At 40.3% G+C, this 8,961-nt stretch overlaps 1 long non-coding RNA gene across 1 annotated transcript; it reads left to right on the top strand.

The window, feature by feature from the left end:
• Positions 1 to 300: 300 nt before the first annotated feature.
• LOC309490927 lies at positions 301 to 1,779 on the top strand. The gene is made up of 5 exons (XR_014202883.1): positions 301 to 632; positions 845 to 956; positions 1,043 to 1,180; positions 1,282 to 1,394; positions 1,503 to 1,779. It is a non-coding gene; the product is annotated as an uncharacterized lncRNA (long non-coding RNA).
• Positions 1,780 to 8,961: the final 7,182 nt, after the last annotated feature.

The raw sequence follows: 8,961 nt of genomic DNA, 5'->3' as shown, positions 1-8,961 counted from the left end.
CCCCATTCTTCCTCGCTTGGAAGAGAAAGCGCACACAAGAAAAAACTGAGGAGTGATACATGACCACAGCATTTATAGTCAAAGGGATGCATCCCTTTTATGTTGAGTCGCCATCATTTAGGTAGGTGTTACATTAGAGGGGAAATTAATATTTAAAATAATATTTTGAGCTAGCCTAGCAATGTTTGTTTATTTCCAGGAAGATGACCAGGGCGCTCAACCCAAAGTACACACCCTCTTCCAGGGACAGCTTGTCCAACATCTTAATATCTGCATGGTACAAGGTAGAAAAGGAAAACTTAATAAGGAGCTAACAACTGTAGGGAAAGTTGCACTGACAAGTCTCTCCAAAGATCATTATCTCACAGTAACGGCACTCTACATTCTTGAAGGGGAAATGAGACAGAAAGTTTTAACAACAAAAGCAGTATACGAAGCACAGACAGAGCCAAGTGTTGCTAAATTTAATTTCACTTATGCTTCTGTCAAATTTGCCCCAATACTCACTTTTTTGTCTTGATATGAGAACCGTTTGGAATTCCCATTACTTGATGTTGGAACGATTTCTTAAACAGTACCCTGCCATTCAGCCAGCTTGGATCAGTGTTTGAGAAAACCATAGAAAGCGAATGGTAAGAAAGAAGAGTTTGCGTAATTCTTTCTTTGCTATGAGTGCTATGACTGTAAAGATGACTGTAAACTTCCTTCCTTTCCTTCTTTGTTATGTAACTCTGAAAATGTATTCTTCCTCAAACTGACTTGCTTGGAGCTGACTGAGGAAGATTTCAGAAAGGGGGAAGACATCATACATCTGATGAGAATTTTGTACACTCTGTTTCTTCAGAAAAGAGCTCTATATGTGTGGTCAGATCTTACCAATTCTTCAAAAGCTTGGGAAGGATGACACAGTATTTGTGTCCAGCACTAAGCAGGCTGGGAAAACCAAGCGATACCTGGTAAATAAATTTTTTAAAAGAGGAAAGAAAAAAAATTATAATATGCTTGATATCTTCCTTGTTTTTAATAAATATTTGTCTTACAGAGGGATAACATCAGAAGCTTTCTTGAGGAGGCCACTGCATTGGACCCACGTTTTAAACACAACGTTGAGGACAGCAGCACTGTCTGGCTCCAGATAAAAGAAAAGCTGATGGCGGCAAATCTGTCAGAGTCTAAACAGGTGAAAATTGTGATATTTACAGAGAAAAAAAATATGTAGGTCTAATATCCTTAGTCTTGACAAAAAAAGTGTAAATCTTAATTGCACTGTCTCTTGCCAAGAGTGGATTGTGGACAAGGAGTTACAATGCAGTCAAAAAGAGGAGGAAGGAGAGAAGAAAACAAAGAGAGAATGACAACACAGACATGAGGAGAGTGAGGAAGAGGACGATCATGTAAATGTATAATAAAAATAGCTAGCATTATATATATATATATTATATATATATATATATAAAATGTTTAACGATTATTTATCTATGTATTTTTTCATTTTTCTTTAGTGTCTTAAGTAATACGCCTTCTCTCTGTTGCCACCTCCCTGCTAGAGGAGCATAAAATCCCCCCAACTTTTTTCAGCTGACAATGAATTAAAAAATGAAATCCACAGAGAGCAGCAAAACATTGTGTAATGTTTGGGACTCGTAATGAAAAGAAATAAACAAGGAGAGAGGACGACTTGTTCACAACATTATCAACACTTCCTTTACTCTTCTTCTTTTTACACTTCTTTAATAGCAGACAATTCTCTCTCATAGCCTCTAGCGGACTGGTCCACTATTGCAGTCTTTGAACACTAACACAGAACAAAAAGTGGATGCAGAGCTAAATATGTACCAAGACATGCCTTCTACAATGACATCTGATGACTTCAGCTGCCTGGTGGTGGAAACAAAAAAACACATTTCATTTCGTGTCAGACCTTGCCTCTTCATTTATGTGTGCAGGCCTCTTCAACTCCAAGTAAAAGGGTTTTCTCCATTATTTCACCCATTTGCCCTGAAAGGTTTCGTATATTCCCAGAAAAGGCAGATATGTTGATTTTTCTAAATAAGCACTGGTGGACCCATACATTTTCACCCTTACAAACATGTCCTCTGCACTTATTTTTAAATATATATATTTATTTATTTGGTTGCAGCTAACAAGTGTTGTGTGTTAAACTTTAATTCAATTAAATTTTACAGTTTTGCACATGTAGCTCTTAAAGAGTACTCAGATTTTATGTAGCCTAGTGCTGATTTTATTTTATTTTATTCAGCTGCAACTAATGGCATAAAATAAATGTTTAATAAAGAAATGTTTGACTTTTTGTTTTGACCACATTGGAATCGAAACTGGGAAAAGATAAGAATCTGAATCAATAAGCGGAATCGGAGTCGATAAAATCCAAACGATACCCAACCCTACCAATCACCTCTGATATTTTGAGAAAAAGCCAATGAAAATTGCCAAGTGGAATTTGCATGCGCCACTCCTCCGGACATACAGGTATAAAATATGTTATTCAGAGCCGAACAAAGTGTCTTCTATACATAAGCACATTTCCATTCTCCTCATTGAGAAGGATTGCTGGTTTTATGGCGCAGAACAGCGGTCTCTTTCCACGCCTCACATGGAGAGTGCAGAGAGAGCTTCCCCTGGGTATTTCAGCAATCCAAAAGAGCAAGCACAAACGGAGAGTATCTTTTTAAAGATGCCTTTCTGCCTGTGTGTTTCTGGGTGCAGTCGATATCTCTTGTCCTCGGACTGCCACGATCTTTGTCCCTTGTGGGTCACACCCATACTGCATTCGATGGTTCATGTCCTCACTGCAAAACCATGACAATCGCAACATTGAGATTGCGGCTCTCTTTTCTAGTAAAAGTAGTCACCTCAGCTGCTCCTCGTTCCCGGTCTTTCTGCAATGCATGCAGCAGCTAGTGCTCAGGGTGATCTGAAGGCAGCAATGGGAGTTTCTGCATTAACACAGTCACTGTGTCTCACAAACGAGCACGCTCAGTCGGTGATGAATTCTCCCTGTTTAGGGGAAAAAATATGGTGGTAACGCAACTTCGATTTTCTGTTACTTATTCAGCCCTTGGACAGATCTTGCATTTCTAGGGGCAGGAGTTCCCCTAGAACAAGTGTCCAGGCATAGTGTTGTCAAAACAGATGTGTCCAAGACTGGCTGGGGTGTCGTGTGCAACTGGCATGCAGCGTTGGGCTCCTGGGCAGGACCTTGACTGCAGTGGCACATCAACTGCCTTGAGCTGCTGATGATATTACTGTCCCTGCAGAAAATTGCTGCGGGCCACTCACATCCCAGGCGAATTCAATTGCGATGAGTGAAGCTTCAGGGGGAGTGGAGACTCCATCCCCAGGTGGTCCAGCTGATTTGGATTCGATTCGGCAAAGTGCAGGTAGATCTGTTCACTTCCCAGGAATCCTCCCATTGCCCTCTGTGGTATTCCCTGACCCCCTCGGCTGGCACACAGCTGGCCCCAGGGCCTATGCAAATATGCGTTTCCCCCAGTGAGCCTGATTGCACAGACGTTGTGCAAAGTCAGGGAGGATGGAAGACCAACAGGTCTTGTTGGTTGCGCCATACTGGCCCACCCGGCCTGGGTTCTCGGAGCTCATGCTCCTTGCAACAGCCCCTCCCTGGAAAATTTCCCTGAGGAAGGACCTCCTTTCTCAGGGACGGGGGACAATTTGGTGCCCGTGCCCAGACCTCTGGAATCTCCACGTCTGGCCCCTGGATGGGACGCAGTAGACTTTGGTGGCACTAGACACTATCCTGCAAGCCCCCTTTCCTGGGCTCTAGCAAATGGCGCCTCTCTAACAGACACCTCTAGAGCATTAGTCTGGGCTACACCCAATACCTTTGCGAGATTTTACAATATCCAGGTTATGCCAGTTTCATCCCGTGTTCTATTGGGTACGAACAGGTAAGTAACGGGAAACGGGCAGAGTATACCTCTTGCATATAGCGCCTTTTCCCTCTCTGAGGTGATAACATGCACTTTGTCCACGTGAGTTTTCTGTAATGGTAAACCATGGATGTATGGACCAGTCTCCGCAGACTGCGCGCACACCTCCCCAAACGGACGAAGCGTTTGTGCTCGCCGTTGTACTATTCTTTGAAACGATAGGGGTCGACTCGAGTAATTGTCCTCTAAACCATCAGGAATCAGCGGTGAGAAGAAAAAAGCTATACACACGTGACATGTTTATGTTAGTACACCATTATACCACACTACAAAAAGAATCGTGTAAAACCCAGTAAACCCTGAGATTATTACTTGTGGCAATAAAACAAAATATATGGATATGAGAATGTGTATACAATATAACTAAATTAACGATCTCTTACATATTTTCTTATTTCACTAAACATTTCATTAAGTTTCGTGAACATTTTTATTAAACATGGACCTTTATGTTCATTAAAAATACTTTTTATGCTATTGTATGCAATTTTTTTAAAATGTAAGCAACTAATTTAGACGTGCAAACTGGTGAGAAGTTCGAGCTCGGACAGATTCGGCTCGAAGTCGTTCATCTTCAGATGCGGAGCCGCGCGCGCTGTTACAAAAAAAGCTGTGCACACCACCAAGCGAAATGGGGTCTTGCGCACCCAACGCGCACGACCGCCCACACCGCAATTAATCCTTTTTGCCGCGCGCACCTTCGCGCTCGTGCGGACGCATCGAGTATAAACCTAGCTTTAACTGCCGGCACCTCCCTGGCTCCCTGAGGTACCAGAGCCACCCCTCGTCAGCCTCCAGGGCAAAACCCTCCCACCCCTGTGGATTTATTATGGCGCGGGGGCCATTTATTATGGCCGCCTTCTGGGAGAGGGATATACTGTCACGTTTTGAGTTTTGTTTTTTGATCTGTTCTCTGAGCTGTTCATGTTTAAGGCTACGTTTACACGGAAACGATCTGAAGAGAAAACGCAAAAGTGATCACTTTTTATTCTGCGTTTAGACGAGCGTTATGGGGGGGGAAATCTGCGTGCATACGGTGACGCAAAAGTGTGTGAAATTCGATGTAGTATGCACTCCAGGCGGCTAGGTGGCAATGTGAAGCACTGATCGGTGCCTTCACTGTCTAGCAGACTTTTGCGTTTTTACCGTTTAGACGGAAACGCGACGGTGGAGCGTTTTTAAGATTTCCACTCTGGAGGGTGGTTTCACTTTTTTGCGTTTTTAAGCCCCAAAAACGCTGTCGCCGTCTAAACGAAAGGCACATCTGATAAAATATTTTTACGTTTTCACCCGCGAGCGTTCTCGTGTAAACAGGGCCTGAGTTTCTTTGTTAATCTTCTAGTCTGTTAATTAGTTCAGTTCTCTTCCGTTTTCTCCCGGTTTGTTTCTATGATTTCTAATTGATTAGGTTCCTCAGGTCAGGTGTGTCTAGTTAGTTTCTCCATTTGTCTGCAGTGTATATAGGCCCTTAGTTTGAGTTAGTCTTGATTCCGGTAATAGTTGTGCTAAGTTGTTGTGTAGTGCCTTCTCCTACGAATTCCTGTATTTGGATCTTGATTCCTGCTTCCTGCAAGTCTGATCTGCACTCAGTAGAAAACAGTGATGTCATCCAGCTCAGTTTAGCTCTCATCCAGTAGAATCAGTACAGTCAAATAAATAATATTGCTGAATATTACGTGACCTCAAGCCAGAGCAAGCCAGAGGTGACAGTAGGCACTCAAACTCCATCAGTGGTGTGGTCCAGCTGATTTGGCCATAGTTGAAGGAGTTGAAGGCCATAGGATCTGTGGCAGGACTTGTATGGTACTTGTGGTCTTTGCTGAGGATCTGTGCCCATATTGACTTCTGATGTGGTCACTGTGTGAAGAGTTTTGAAGGAATTACCTATACTGAGAAATGGGTCCTAGTGATTGTAAAAAAAAAAAAAAAAAAAAAAAATTGTTTACTTTTTTTTTTTTAAACAGCATGTTGTTTCAATTAGCTACTTTAATTTTTTTATTGACATGGCAGATTGTAGCAAAAATGACATTAATACATTAATAAATAACAATTGACATTGAACACAATATACAGTAGATGTAGTGAAGACCAAGTTCCAGTGAAATATCTTCACAGTCCTCTATGATGTCTTTACATTCTTCATTATGTGTGTACTCTGAGTGGCAGTTCCTCTCTGCAGATGATGAGGTTATGATACGTGACAGCATCTGAAATAAACAACTGAGTTTAGAGTTACACTTCCATTTGATTATGAAAAAACAATTATGTTCATGAAGGCCAATGTTAGCAAAAATGGACAGTATGAGCTGTCCATTTACCAGGTTAAAAGGAAAAAGGTGATATAAAGTTATGGGATAGCTTCATGCAGGGTTCTTCAGGATGATACGGTTCTAAAAATAACTTTTAAGAACCATATTTTTTTAGATGGTGCCTTTCAAATTAAAGCAGTGAGAGGCATTACTAACATCCTATTCTTGATATCAGCAGGATCACCTCAAAGGCCATTGAACAAATATATTTGCACATTCCTGTGATCATGCAGCAATTAGCAAATCCTTCGTATGCTAATATTTGACTGACTTTCTCTGCAGCAAGTTACTAGCAGCAAACATTTTGTTATCCAAACTCTAGACACGTGTGTAAAATGACAAATAGCTAAATTAATTCTAGACCTGCTGATTAAATCAAACAGTGTGTTTGTTTCTTGTCATATTCAATTACCCAGGGTTTAGTTTATTTAGGTTTTCATAATTTAAATCACATTCTTGAACGCTGATGAGCAAAGCAAATTATGCGAATGACTTGACTGCACTGAATGTGGATCATGGCGCAGAATTCATTAAGAAGCCATATTGCTTCTCTTTCTCTCTCTCTCTCTCTCTCTCTCTCTCTCTCTCTGTATGTGTGTGTGTACTCTGAAAGGGACCATCTGCTTAGTGTGACACTAATGAAGTGAGGGAAATTGCAGGACAATAGCTCAGTCTCTTTCACTGACGCAGTGGGCGGCTCAGGCATATTTCTCCTGCTCTGCTCAGGATGGCTTCACTCTGTCTCACTGTGGAGGCATGTCTAAAACACGTCCAGCCACAGGTACAATACAATACATGTACAGCCAGCACACACACACACACACACACACACACACACACACACACACACACACACACACACACACACACACACACACACACACACACACACACACACACACACACACACACACACACACACACACACACACACACACACACACACACACACACACACACACACACACACACACACACACACGCTGTAAGTGCAGCATAGACTTCTATTGTTTTATGTAAACTAATAATTACTTTTAAAATTATGTTTACTTCTTAAATTATAAATTAAATAATTGTGTGTTTATGTATAAAGTATATAATCAAAACTGGAAAATTTGATTAGGTAAAAGGTTTTGGATTTTTATTTATTTTTTACTTTTTGGGATTATGGGATTTTTTACAGTAAAGTAATAACATATTCTCCTCTACAAGCCACATGGTTTGCGGTATTATTCCCTGATGGTTCTAAAAGAAAAATCAGGTCACACTGCTGTAACATGTACTGTCAACTGCACATTTGCATTTCTCCTACAGAATTAGTGGGGAGTGAAGCAACTGACTCTCCAACGTAAACTGAATGCCCAATTTAGGAATTCTCAGAAGAGAGGTGGTGAATGACGTTACTGTAACAACCTGGCCTGAAGCAAAACAAACAGGTAAAATGTGTCTTTAATGTGAATATAATAACAACATTTAAGAGTCAAATTAATAGCTTTCTGTGCCAAATCCACAGTAAGTCCATTTACATGGGGATCTTAACTGCTTTATGTTTAATGTGATTCTGTTAGTTCACAAAAAGGGGAACAATCACCTTTGACAGTAGTTAAACAGTGTGAGCGGTTTGCATGTTACCAGTTCAGATGAAGACATTTGCAAATTTCATAAAAATGCAAAGTGCTTTTGAGTCAGTTATTTTCATATACAGAAGTTGTTGAGGGTAAATGTATTTATTTATTTATTTAATATACTTTTTGTGTGTACAATACCGTTCAAATGCTTGTGTCAGTACAATGTTTTTTTAATGAAAATAATACTTGGATTCAGCAAAGATGCATTAATTTGATAAAAAAAATTACAGTAAAGACATTAATGTTACAAAAGATTTCTATTACAAATGATTGTTTTTCTTTTGAACTTACTTTCTATTCATCAAAGAATCCTGAAAAAATATTACTAACAATGATTTATTACATTAATAGTATTAATACTATTACGTTAAATATTTAATTGTTCTTATTTACATATTTTATCAATATTCCACAAAATATTAAGCAGAGCAATGGTTGTTTAATGTTAACTAAAAGTTAACTTCCTCTTAATCTCCACATCCCATACAAGTATGGGTCAGTCAGGCTACAAGTAGCACTGTCAATGCTTAACAATCTCATGCGTCGAGATCTTTTAGCAGCTGTTGTGTTTGTCATTTTCTCGCTCGTCATGCCTCCATCCTCATGCAGACAGCCACGCTAACCTCCCGAAGAAACCTTGTTTTTATTTTCCCTCTCTGCTTTTACAGGCACAGAGCTGATTATTAGCTCTCCTCGCTTCCAAAGAGGCCTTTTTTTCTCAGAGATTTGAGAAAGCGTCTCTCTCTTATGAGCTGAAGGATAAGGCTACTGTTATGCAAATGATGAGTCCTGCTACTAATAGGGTCTTTATACCAAAGATTTTAATTCCCTTTTTCAGTAAATGGTTGCAAGTAGAAGGTTTCTCTTTTTTTCAATGCCCAAACAGGATAAATACATCAGTCTTTTGCACCGAGGGAGAGGCTTCAGGGTGGCGGTGCTTGCGTACTGTAGAGTGCAAATTTTGACCCTTTTTAGTTTGTTTAGGGGACGTTTAGGGGGGCATTGGCGTTGTACGACAAAGACACAATGACCTTATTCATTCAAGGCTGATTT

Source organism: Leuciscus leuciscus (assembly GCF_965113295.1).
Source record: "Leuciscus leuciscus genome assembly, chromosome: 25".
NCBI classification, from domain to species: domain Eukaryota; kingdom Metazoa; phylum Chordata; class Actinopteri; order Cypriniformes; family Leuciscidae; genus Leuciscus; species Leuciscus leuciscus.
The sequence above is the reverse complement of the archived record's forward strand: the minus strand, read 5'-3'. Positions and strand labels throughout refer to the sequence as shown.